We start from the raw sequence: 13,659 nt of genomic DNA on the forward strand, positions 1-13,659 counted from the left end.
CGCCGACTTTAGCTTCTGCACCACAAACTAACTACCGCGCGGCCTTCTTAATCGCAATTTTATTCGCTTCGATTTCCTTAGTAGTGTGCCGAAAAATCTTATGAACGTCCTCAATAGTATGGTAAACGCAGAAAATATCTGAATTCTTGGCCTAGCGTGGTAAGTAAATATAGAAACCCTCCACTCGCGTGGTAAATATCTGCAATTCCGACCTCTTCAGGAAAGTTGAATTTGAAATGACCTTATTATGAATCTATAAATTAGAACTCGAAAAAAGCTCATTTAACATTTGTTCCTTCTCATTGCATTAACATTCTCTGGTTATACCCAACGTATACGTAACTGAAACTGTTAATTTCAAAATGTCATAACTTTTTTTTAAAAAATCGTACAATAATTTGAAAAAATGGGGTTTAAAGCTAAAGAGTTGTACTATGCGACCTCTTCGTCGAAAATTGAAAAAAAAATTTTTCTATCCAAAAAAAAATTATCAAAAATGGCTAAAATGGCCATTTTTTGACCTTTTAGGCTTCATTTACCAAAAATACTGACGTGATGGAGCATTTTGAAGGTCAGATTCGTTTTCAGCGCATAAAAAACTACAAGAAACAAGTACAGCCATTCTAGAAACTCACCCTCGCAGGACTGTGTTTTTCTTCATCAATCACCTTTGTCTGAAAATACAAATTGAATAAATTTTCGTTTATCAAGGGAACATAAAAATACACAAGCAAATACTTTGCAAAATGCCGTCGGCTATTCGTCAATTTGATTTCCTACAGAAGCAAAAAACTGTGCAGGGCCAATATGCTAAAGGAGAAATCGCTGTAAAACATATCTGTTAAAAGTTTCACCACACCCCGGCGGCGGTTAGACTTCATTTTTGACAATTCACACTATTTGTAGCTCGTGAGAATTCTCTATATTTAACGTTCTCTGTATGTATATAGCAATTTTCAAACAAACAACTCTATTACCATTACAGTGCGACAATATATAACACACTATTAATACAGGTAAAATAGTGTGATTAATTTTACCTGCACCTATTCACTCCATATGTCTCCACAGATGCTATCCATTGGTATATGTTTCAACTTTTTTCTCTGACTATACCATGAATACTAGAAAAGGTACGACAAAATTTTGCTCTCCGTATTAATAATAATATAGATGACTAGCAAACCCGGCCCGCTTCGCTGGGCAAAGACATGGTGGGTCCACGTTTTGGCATATATTTCGAGACCCTAGTCATCAATAGGTATGAAAATTACCCCACATTAAAGCACTTATCGACAGCTTTCATTTGATGCCCATATTGCACATCCACAACCAAAGGTTACCCGGGCCCACGTTTTGACCTATATCTCGAAACCCCAGTCACGGAGCGGCATGAGAAATACTCTGTACTAAAGCATTCACCAACAGCTTTCAATTGATATCCATATTGTACAAACACATTCTAGGGTCCACGTGTTGGTCTCTATCTCGGGACCCTAGTCACGGAGCGGCATGAAATATACTCTGAACTAAGGCATTCACCAACAGCTTCCATTTGATACCCATATTGTACAAACACATTCTAGGGTCCACGTTTTGGTCTCTATCTCGAGACCCTAGTCACGGAGCGGCATGAAAAATACTCTGAACTAAAGCATTCACCAACAGCTTCCATTTGATACCCATATTGTATATACACATCCGAAGGTTACCCGGGCCCACATTTTGACCTATATCTCGAAACCCCAGTCACGGAGCGGCATGAGAAATACTCTGTACTAAAGCATTCACCAACAGCTTTCAATTGATATCCATATTGTACAAACACATTCTAGGGTCCACGTGTTGGTCTCTATCTCGGGACCCTAGTCACGGAGCGGCATGAGAAATACTCTGTACTAAAGCATTCACCAACAGCTTCCAATTGATATCCATATTGTACAAACATATTCTAGGGTCCACGTGTTGGTCTCTATCTCGGGACCCTAGTCACGGAGCCGCATGAAAAATACTCTGAACTAAAGCATTCACCAACAGCTTCCAATTGATACCCATATTGTACAAACACATTCTAGGGTCCACGTTTTGGTCTCTATCTCGGGACCCTAGTCACGGAGCCGCATGAAAAATACTCTGAACTAAAGCATTCACCAACAGCTTCCAATTGATACCCATATTGTGCAAACACATTCTAGGGTCCACGTTTTGGTCTCTATCTCGAGACCCTAGTCACGGAGCGGCATGAAAAATACTCTGAACTAAAGCATTCACCAACAGCTTCCATTTGATACCCATATTGTATATACACATCCGAAGGTTACCCGGGCCCACATTTTGACCTATATCTCGAGACCCCAGTCACGGAGCGGCATGAGAAATACTCTGTACTAAAGCATTCACCAACAGCTTTCAATTGATATCCATATTGTACAAACACATTCTAGGGTCCACGTGTTGGTCTCTATCTCGGGACCCTAGTCACGGAGCGGCATGAAATATACTCTGAACTAAGGCATTCACCAACAGCTTCCATTTGATACCCATATTGTACAAACACATTCTAGGGTCCACGTTTTGGTCTCTATCTCGAGACCCTAGTCACGGAGCGGCATGAAAAATACTCTGAACTAAAGCATTCACCAACAGCTTCCATTTGATACCCATATTGTATATACACATCCGAAGGTTACCCGGGCCCACATTTTGACCTATATCTCGAGACCCCAGTCACGGAGCGGCATGAGAAATACTCTGTACTAAAGCATTCACCAACAGCTTCCAATTGATATCCATATTGTACAAACATATTCTAGGGTCCACGTGTTGGTCTCTATCTCGGGACCCTAGTCACGGAGCCGCATGAAAAATACTCTGAACTAAAGCATTCACCAACAGCTTCCAATTGATACCCATATTGTACAAACACATTCTAGGGTCCACGTTTTGGTCTCTATCTCGAGACCCTAGTCACGGAGCGGCATGAAAAATACTCTGGACTAAAGCATTCACCAACAGCTTCCATTTGATACCCATATTGTATATACACATCCGAAGGTTACCCGGGCCCACATTTTGACCTATATCTCGAGACCCCAGTCACGGAGCGGCATGAGAAATACTCTGTACTAAAGCATTCACCAACAGCTTCCAATTGATATCCATATTGTACAAACACATTCTAGGGTCCACGTGTTGGTCTCTATCTCGGGACCCTAGTCACGGAGCCGCATGAAAAATACTCTGAACTAAAGCATTCACCAACAGCTTCCATTTGATACCCATATTGTATATACACATCCGAAGGTTACCCGGGCCCACATTTTGACCTATATCTCGAGACCCCAGTCACGGAGCGGCATGAGAAATACTCTGTACTAAAGCATTCACCAACAGCTTCCAATTGATATCCATATTGTACAAACACATTCTAGGGTCCACGTGTTGGTCTCTATCTCGGGACCCTAGTCACGAAGCGGCATGAAAAATACTCTGAACTAAAGCATTCACCAACAGCTTCCATTTGATACCCATATTGTATATACACATCCGAAGGTTACCCGGGCCCACGTTTTGACCTATATCTCGAGACCCCAGTCTCGGAGCGGCATGAAAAATACTCTGTACTAAAGCATTCACCAACAGCTTCAATTTGACATTCATATTGTACAAACACATTCTAGGGTCCACGTTTTGGTCTCTATCTCGAGACCCTAGTCACGGAGCGGCATGAAAAATAGATGTTGGCCGATTCTCCACCCTGGCCGACAATCACGCTAAGGATCACAAAAATCGGTCGAGCCGTTTCGGAGGAGTTCAAGTTCGAACACCGTGACACGAGAATTTTATATATAAGATATAACACTTCCTTCTTTTCTATAAAAATATCATCGGAGCGATCGTGGAGGAACCACATTCAATTCTTACAACTGCGACGCCATCCGATGATTACATGGTCCTTGGAGCAGGATTCTTAAAGTAATAAGAATTTTTAAGCCAGCACCTACGCCTGTAACAAGCACCAACCAGCACTCACCAGCATCAAAGCAACTCAACGAAGGCAACGGAATCGGCTATACCAAACAACAAAAAAAAGCAGTGGACAAAGAACTTTCTGTTCCAGACCTACCAAGGTACGTGGACTTTATTCCACACACTTTTTTTTGGTGAAAAAAAAGTAATAATAAAGAGTTCAACGATTCCGTCTGTAAGCAAACAGACAATAAAAATATAAGTGCGCGCGGCAGTTATTACAAACTAAATAAACTTAAGGCGCGTTTTTGGGAATTTCTTCAATTCTCTTATTCCGTTTATTTTGTTTTCTTTTCTATTCCCGTTGTGAAGTTGAATACCCAACTACACAAACAACGCTGCATTAATATAAAATTGATCCCAGCGCACTTTTGCGACGGTATACATACATATACACCTTTTATTGTTTGAGTGGCGAAACTCATTCATATCAACGAAATAAATTATTAAAAAATAATTATAAATATACTATTTTATATATATTTAAATATATAATGCAACATTTTGGTACTTTAATCTCGGTGGTGCATTGTGGCTTGAGTCTCGTTTCGTGAAGGAGCAATTTCTTTAATACCGCGCGAATTTTGTATCCCATACGTACAATATGGATACATATATTCGTGTAGTTGACGCCGTGACGGAATTCGGATCCGATTTCAATGGCACACCGTCAAGGGACCATTCAAAATGTTCACTACGGATCCAACAGGAGAAGTTGAAAGCAATGTGGGAAAAAGGCAAAGCGGCTTACGATAACTTGCTTTCAACTAAAACTCTTACTACTAAGGATCTTGCCGCGATAAAAAGGAAAAAAAAAAATGTGTTACCACATATTTGCGCTGCATGTTGACTATGGCTGATCTCTCCGCGAAATTGGAAAAAGCAGACCAGGAAGGCGAACATTTAGCAGTGCGTGAACACAACATTCACCTTCCGCCGTATGATACAAGCGTATACAAAGGTGACTACGTATCTTGGCCAACATTCCGCGATATGTTCACGGCCATTTACATTTTAAATAAGCACCTTACCCCGGTCGAAAACCTATTCCACCTCAACCAGAAAACGCAGGGTCAAGCCAGAGACATTGTGAGGAAGTTCCCACTCACTAACGACTGTTTTTAAACGGCATGTTCGTTTAAAAAGCTGGAGAGAGATATAAATAATTGCATCTCTTCCCCACAAAATCGACAAATTAATTTATCAAACTGGGATGCTACGTACTTATGCTCCACGAAATTGCCCAAAAGTACTCTATCGCTTTGGGAACGAACGATAGAAAACAAAGCTGAAATTTCAAAGTGGACGGGCATGGACAGATTTCTTTCCAATAGATTTCAAACACTTGTAACCATGTCAGGCTTAAAAGGAATTAAAGCCTATAAAGCGCCCGAGGCGCAAAGTTTACAACGGTCAGCGGAAACTACACCGAAAAGGATGAGCAACTTTCAAGTAAGTGTCGCCAAACATATGAGCAAATTATGTGTAAATGATGACCACAAATCCAGTCCACAGTTCCACAAGTTAACGGTCACCGATCGAATCGCGTGCGTCAAGAGCAACAACTGTTGCTTGAACTGCTTATCGTCAGGACATACGGCGTTGAGATGCACGAGCTCATATAATTGCAGTACGTGCCACTCAAAACACAACACGCTCCTTCACATTCCGGCAGTTCAACCAAAAGCAACAGCCTTTCGCAAAAATAGACGCAATTGCGTTAGTTTTGCCGCAATTAACTGGAAATCTGTCAACTTGCCTAGTAAGAGCAATGACAAGGCAAGCATTTCCAGATCTCACTTTGGCGGAACCTCGTATTTATCAATGAACCTGTGGACCTTATCCTTGACAGAGACATTTATCCCCAAATTATTTTAAGCGGAAGAAAAAATGTACTAAGTACACTTCGTACTGTTTTTGGATGGATACTAACTGGTCGGGCCGAAACAGTCAGTCCACCAAACAGGATAGTTTCATTTTTCAGCGAAGTCATACTGGACAAACAACTAGCTGTTTTTTGTGAATTGGAAGAAAAGAAAGGCTGACTGAAGATGACGTGTATTGCGAGGAGTTATACCGGACCACTACGAAACGCAACGAAGATGGAAAGTATATCGCTTCAAACAGGATTTTCCATCAAACATTAAGCTGGGATCGTCACTCAAGAACGCCTGCTCTCAATTCTTCAGGAATGAGACGCGTCTCGCGAAAAATCCGTCCCTGCAAAAGGAATATATTAGAGTGGTGGCAGAATATGAAAAGTTAGGTCATATGGGCAAAATTAAAACCAACATACCTGCAGATGCAACTGATCATTAATTTTTACCTCATCATGCCGTCATGAAGGAAGAGAGCACCTCCTCCAAAGCACGCGTGGTATTTAACGCATCATGTTCGACTGCCAATGGAATGAGCCTCAACGACGTCGTTCTTGCAGGTCCGCTATTGCAAGCAGATATGACTATCCTGATCCTCCGCTGGCGATTATATAAGTATGTCTTCAACAGCGATATTGAGAAAATGTAACGCCAGATAATAGTCAGCAGTACGCACACCAATATCAGCGAATAGTTTTTCGCACTCACCCGAAATACCCAATTAGTCTATATGAATTAAATACAGTTACTTTCGGCATAAATTGTGCTCCTTATCTAGCAATAAGGACATTACTTCAATTAGCTGATGATGCTGAAACTTACTTTCCAACAGCATCAAACATACTTCGAACCGACAAGTCGGGGATCGTATGGACATTAGTTCATCTGTCGTATCTAGCGCATACAATCGGTTTTGGAAACCGGTAATTATCAATGACGAGTTGGCCAAGGTCGTCGTCGCGCAACAAATCCTCGTGATGACCGAGTGATCGTTTGGCGCGTTCGTCAAGAATCTTTCGTTCCTGCGAACGTTCTCGCCCGAAAATTTCCGAACCGTCGACAACAACAACGACGACGACGACGACGACAACAACAACAACAACCAAGGAACATTTCTGTTCAAACAATTACTCGAAAACAATTTCCAAAAAAAAAATTAAACTTAGATCCGAAAACATGACACTTAGAGCTACAATTTCCCTTTTTTTTGCTGTACGAACATTGTGACGACACCGTGCCTGCAGCCACACTAGACCGCTGGCAGACATTTATGCAGAATTATGCGGATTTTGATAATATTCGCATATCCCGTTGGGTGCACTATTAACCAGCGGACAACGACGAAATCCATGGGTTCTGCGACACTTCGGAAATGGCATACGCGGCTGCTGTATACTTGCGGCTGAGGAAACAGGATAAAGTATACCTCAATCTACTCATCGCGAAAACCACCTGTCAAAATGATATCCCTTCCACGTCTGGAACTATGTGATGCCGTCCTATTAGCGGATATTATAGAAACTGTCACGGAAAATCCCAACTTTGCACACTTGGATGTTCATCTGTGGACAGATTCGACAATCGTCATCGCATGGATTCTCAAACCGCCCTGCTCATGGTCAACCTTTGTTGCACATCGAGTAACCAAAATAGTGGAAAAAGTTGGAAGCAATAACTGGCGTCATGTGGACTCGGCATCAAATCCCGCAGATTTAACAAGCAGAGGACTTCCGGCCAACGAACTGCTTCAAAATTCTTTGTGGTAGCAAGGTCCTTCTTACCTACAAAAAGACGATGGCTGGCATCAGAATGTGATTACAAAACAACAATGGTTTTCTCTTCACAGGTACAGGTACATGCAACAACAACAATCAATTCTTCTTCTGAAATACACTTTTGACGAGTTTAATACTCTCTTATACCGAATGGAGTCCTGTCTCAATTCGCGACCCTTAAGTCCCACTTCCAATGAGCCATCCGATCTAGAGCCTCTCACTCCTGGTGACTTTCTGGTTGGCGGACCCCTCCAAGCTCCGCCGGAAATAGAAGCCATCGAGAATCCTGCCTCAATTATAAATCGGTGGCAGAAATTAAAGGCCCTCCATCAAACCTTTTGCAAACGATGGAAAAGGGAATTCCTTATCTCCTCGGGACTCACCCTTTATTTGAAAGTGATTGACAACACCACACTGTTGTAGCCTATCAAACTTAAGGGGTTAGGGGTAGTCAGAATTTTCAAAAAATTGATTTTTTTTTTGTATTTTCTTAAAGTATAATGTTTTAAAAATATTGTGTAAAAATTTGAAGTGAAACCGACAAATACTTTTCAAGTTATTCAACAATTAACAAAGGGCGCTCGGCCGCTCCGGAGCCGATAGCAAAACTTTAAATGCGTTTTTCTCAAAACTATGTTTTTCAAACTGGTGAACACTGTAACTTAAAAACTGCTACGTAGATTTCAATAAAATTTATACAGCTTTTGAAAAACATAAAAAACTTGTGCCTGATCGAAGGATTTTTTTTTTTTTCAAAATTTCGATTTTTTTTTAACAATTAACTGTTGGTTTTTTGCTCTAAAATCTGGAAAAAATTTTCTGAGGCCGCCATTTTGTTCATTTTGAAAAAAAAAACAAAGCTTCGATCAGGCACAAGATTATCTATTAAAGTGGTGCACAAATGACTTGCTTATTACAAAGCAACAAGTCACACATTGCATGTGACACTGTTTGTGAAGACAAAAAGCAATGTAGGCACACAACTTGAACAGCAACGAAGAAAAACTGTCTTCAACAAGCAATACTACTTCGGCTCTATCGACAGTGCACGAATTGCACGACGCTGCTTATATGCTTGCATGGCAATGGTAGAAAAACATTCTCATACAAGCTTTGCCGAAAGACATCAAGTACAATGTGTGAATTGGTGTCATATGTATGTATGTACGTAGTGTATATTAGCGGCAAAGTGTAAGTTACATTCAAATATTAATCAGAATTTAATTTTTATTCTACAAAACCATCATACCAAACATTAACTGCCTATTTGATTTTAAAATATCAGGAATTCATGTAAGTAAATAATCCACATTTGACACAATTCACTTGTTTGAATTGAATTGTTTTTCATTGCCTTTCAGTGTCATTGCTTTTCTTGCTATCTTGCCGAAATATGTGTGTTGTGATAATGCTGAGAGAGAAACAAGTCATACAAAAGCATGATTTGGTTTTCTCTTTAGCTGCTATTGCCTGTTACTGTTAGTTGAGAACAAAACACTGCATTGTTGTGTGAATTTAGCAAATGACTTGAAAGCACATATATGTCGACTTGTGCACCACTTTATTATCTATTAATAAAACTAATTTTTCTTGTCCGATTGGTTTTAGATGAATCTGCAAGGACTTGTGATGTTCACCGCAAGGGACTTCTGGAGAAACGGGCTTCACACAAACAGCGATAACTTTTGCAATTATTAATTTTTTTTTTTTGAAATTTTGGTGAAGTCAAGTTAAAACATGATGTTTTTATGCTATGTTTTTATTTTTGTTAAATAAATTAATTAAGTAGCAAAAAAAAATTCGTGAAAATCATCATTTTTTCGGGCCTCTGACTACCCCTAACCCCTTAAGAAGCTACAACAACCCCTACAACGTACGAACGATGCAAGTAAATATGTGAATACCATAAAATGTACCTACATATGGTATGTGTAGATAGGAGGTGACTTGCATAAGTTACACATATGCATATGCTGCCACATCCTTTAATTCTGGTGGCATATAATTTTGAGGTGTTTATTTGGCTAGAATTTAGTATAATGCCTATCGCTTTGGAAAAAACGGTAAAAAGGGGGTGATAGAGGGGTGTATCCCCATCTTAAAACTGAAAACAGAACCTGCCGGAGGCTTATAGTATTTAAGTAATTTAATGTTAAAGTTCTATAATTTAGCGAAAAGTTGGTGTTGCCATACACCTGAAATGAAAGCGAAGTTCGCACGCAGGGATGTTCAGTGGAAGGTTCATTGTAAAACTGCAGTATTTTTTGCTGTAATTTAAAGTTGAGAAATAAATTTGAAAATAAAAACATACAACTCATTTAAACTTAAAAACAATGATATTAAGCGTATCACAAAAAATAATAAAGTAATTAAAATTAAATTAAATTAATTAACACAGTATTTTTGCGTGAAACTCTTTATCGCGTAGGCGGCCTTCGGCCGCGCTTCAAAAAAATAACCCTCATCAGTCCAACTCCGGCTACGCAATCCACAGTATTTTTGCGTAGAACTCCTTTTCTCGTGGGCGGCCTTCGGCCGCACTTCACAAAAATAACCCTCATCAGTCCAACTCCGGCTACGCTATCCACAGTATTTTTGCGTAGAACTCCTTTTCGCGTGGGCGGCCTTCGGCCGCACTTCAAAAAAATAACCCTCATCAGTCCAACCCCGGCTACGCAATCCACAGTATTTTTGCGTAGAACTCCTTTTCGCGTGGGCGGCCTTCGGCCGCACTTCAAAAAAATAACCCTCATCAGTCCAACTCCGGCTACGCAATCCACAGTATTTTTGCGTAGAACTCCTTTTCGCGTGGGCAGCCTTCGGCCGCGCTTCAAAAAAATAACCCTCATCAGTCCAACTCCGGCTACGCAATCCACAGTATTTTTGCGTAGAACTCCTTTTCGCGTGGGCGGCCTTCGGCCGCACTTCAAAAAAATAACCCTCATCAGTCCAACTCCGGCTACGCAATCCACAGTATTTTTGCGTAGAACTCCTTTTCGCGTGGGCGGCCTTCGGCCGCGTTTCAAAAAAATAACCCTCATTAGTCCAACTCCGGCTACGCAATCCACAGTATTTTTGCGTAAATCTCCTTTCTGTATTAAAACCATTGAACCCAAAATTAAAACGTCATATGCTTGTATGTAGTAAGCAGGCACAATAACCCCCATTCCCATCATTAACACTAAACTCAAGTACTTAATTTTTGTTTTCATTTGCAGGCATCCGGCAACACCGTACTGTTGGCATTCCAATCTTCTTCTTATTCGCGCTTAAAATTGGAATGTGATTGCATAGGCAAATGTATTTGCATTTAATTTTAATAGATATAATTAGAATATTAGCATAAAAATCGGTAAAAACACGCGTGTGAGTGTATATTTGGTGATTTATAGTGAAATGTTAAAAAATATAGAGTGTAATGTGGCAAATTATACTGATGTTCCCAAGGGCATTTTGAATGTAAATAATTAAAAAATTATTATTTCCCGATTAATTTAAAGTTATAAATAGTGTTCCTTAACACCTCACTAACATCTCCACCAAGTTTCATTAAAAAAAACATTGGCAAAACTTTCCTTTACTACCACGATATATTTGAATGGGGGGCGGAGGTGGAGGGGGCGTGGCACCACCCACCACGCCCATTAGAAAGAGCAAGGTCACACCATTATAACTGTGAAAGTCCCAACCTCCTAGGGTCCCTATAGAACCCCCAGGAGAAGTTTAAAAAATAGGTTTTTTCCGACCACATTTGCAGTTTGTACTGAAATACAGTTGAAGAGAAGAGAATACAGCAGTCGACAACCCAGCAAGCATTTAACTTAGGTTTTATAATTAATTCATAGCACTTATGAAAATGTTGTTTTATCGTAAAAGTTATGAGTGCCGATGGCGAAAATTTAGGCGATTTTTATTCCAAATTTTCAGCATTTGTAAAAATATTTGTTTTTGTAATATATATGTATATTTGAAAGCAAAAAAGCGCCGCAGGCCAAAATTTGGACTAAAAATCGCGCGATTTTTATTCCAAATTTTCAGTATTTGTAAAAATATTTGTTTTTGTAAAATATATGTATATTTGAAAGCAAAAAAGCGCCGTAGGCGAAAATTTGGACTAAAAATCGCGCGATTTTTATTCCAAATTTTCAGTATTTGTAAAAATATTTGTTTTTGTAATATGTATGTATATTTGAAAGCAAAAAAGCGCCGCAGGCCAAAATTTGGACTAAAAATCGCGCGATTTTTATTCCAAATTTTCAGTATTTGTAAAAATATTTGTTTTTGTAAAATATATGTATATCTGAAAGCAAAAAAGCGCCGCAGGCGAAAATTTGGACTAAAAATCGCGCGATTTTTATTCCAAATTTTCAGTATTTGTAAAAATATTTGTTTTTGTTATATATGTATATGTATATTTGAAATCAAAAAACCACCCCTATAAATAATAAAAATAATAATATAAGAGTTATTCCCTTTAGGTTGACTGGGTTTTTCTCATTTCGCTTTGTTCTTCTCTCTCTCATCGTTCGTTTGACAGTTCGCTCCTCACATTTATTCTGCACGGCATTACAAACGTTTAGAAGAACATTTGTAATAATAAAATTCTAATAGAATTTGTAGTATTATTTAGTGAAAATAACTTTAAGTCAAATCTTCAATTAATAAAGAGTGTTTATAAGTGAATTCGTTACTTTTCTGTGTTTGTATTTAAGTGAAATAAGCGTCTGTAATAGGGCATTTTTTCAAGCTTATGCAAAAAAGGTGCATTTTTAACGTTAAATATTGTTATTAATTCTTAATTTTAATTTATAAAAAGTAATATAAATCAAAAGGCTGATATAGTGACTACATTTGCGTGTTATAATTTTTAAATTCGGTCCACGCATTTAGACATTATAAGCAAATATATCGTGGTAGAAAAGGAAAGCTCAGCCAAAACATTATAGTTTGCCAGAAATTCCAAAATAGGCATTGTTCTAAATTCCAGCCGTTTATTTCTACACTGTAGGAATAAATTTAAAAAATCAGAAAAAATAAAAAACAAAAAAAAAATAGAAAAATTCAGTATTTGGTCTCACCCTACAAATCGCGCATGCATGAGCGACCGCTTTTTGTGCTGCCCTAATTTGATCGTTGGCATTTTGGCGCTGTTGCTTTTTCGTATTGGCCTGTCTTTCTTGTTGTTGCTGTCGATGTTATTATGGCTGTTGTAATGTTGACTTTTAGCAGTTGATACATTTGTAATTGTTCTGATTTTCATATTGCCTGCAACTATTTCAATGTCAAAACAGCACCAATTTTATGTAAAGCTAAACAATTTCAATGCCGGCAATCTTTCAGATTTTAAAGCAACAAACGTACGTTTATACATTTGAAATTTTTTACACCTATATTAGGTACACCGCCTACGAATACTTAAGCTAAGAATATGATAACTGTGTAGTTTGAAAATTAAGTGCAACGTTTTTAAATACCTTAACTTCAAAAAATTTTCTTATTCTCTGGGGCCATTTTACTTTTGTTCAGAAAACCACTTTTCCGAGAACAATACATACATACATCAACTGAAGTCCCGCTTTTTATATCGCTGCCGCCGTTTTTCTGAACGTGTGGATGTACGTCCTCATGAAAATGTTTTTGGGCTGCAACAAGAAGTCTTGCTATGCAGTCTCAACACCTTTAAAAACCAAACAAGATTTATTCGTCCAAATCTGCTACAACTGTTTTGACCCCAGACTTCTTTGCTATGTAATATGTGCGGTTTCTTAATGTCAGGTGGTAACTAAGTAATGCACTTTTGTTAACTTTATTTTTGGCGCGACGCATATTTTTTCGTGTTGAGAGAAATAGTGAATTTGCACTAGATTCCGTTTTCTTTCTTTCCGCGTGTAACTTTCCCAATTGTTGCTGGTAGAATATAATTTATGAAATGTTTCGAAAAACGGAGTTGCATCCTTACGAATCTTCAGATAATAATA

The 13,659-nt window shown here is 38.8% G+C and overlaps 1 long non-coding RNA gene across 1 annotated transcript; it reads right to left on the bottom strand.

Moving 5' to 3' along the window:
* Window positions 1–12,630: 12,630 nt before the first annotated feature.
* On the bottom strand, window positions 12,631–13,659 carry LOC129249974 (uncharacterized). The gene is made up of 3 exons (XR_008582770.1): window positions 13,156–13,659; window positions 12,760–12,952; window positions 12,631–12,683 (listed from the first exon to the last, which is right to left on the bottom strand). It is a non-coding gene; the product is annotated as an uncharacterized LOC129249974 (long non-coding RNA).

Source organism: Anastrepha obliqua, chromosome 6, assembly GCF_027943255.1.
Source record: "Anastrepha obliqua isolate idAnaObli1 chromosome 6, idAnaObli1_1.0, whole genome shotgun sequence".
NCBI lineage: Eukaryota > Metazoa > Arthropoda > Insecta > Diptera > Tephritidae > Anastrepha > Anastrepha obliqua.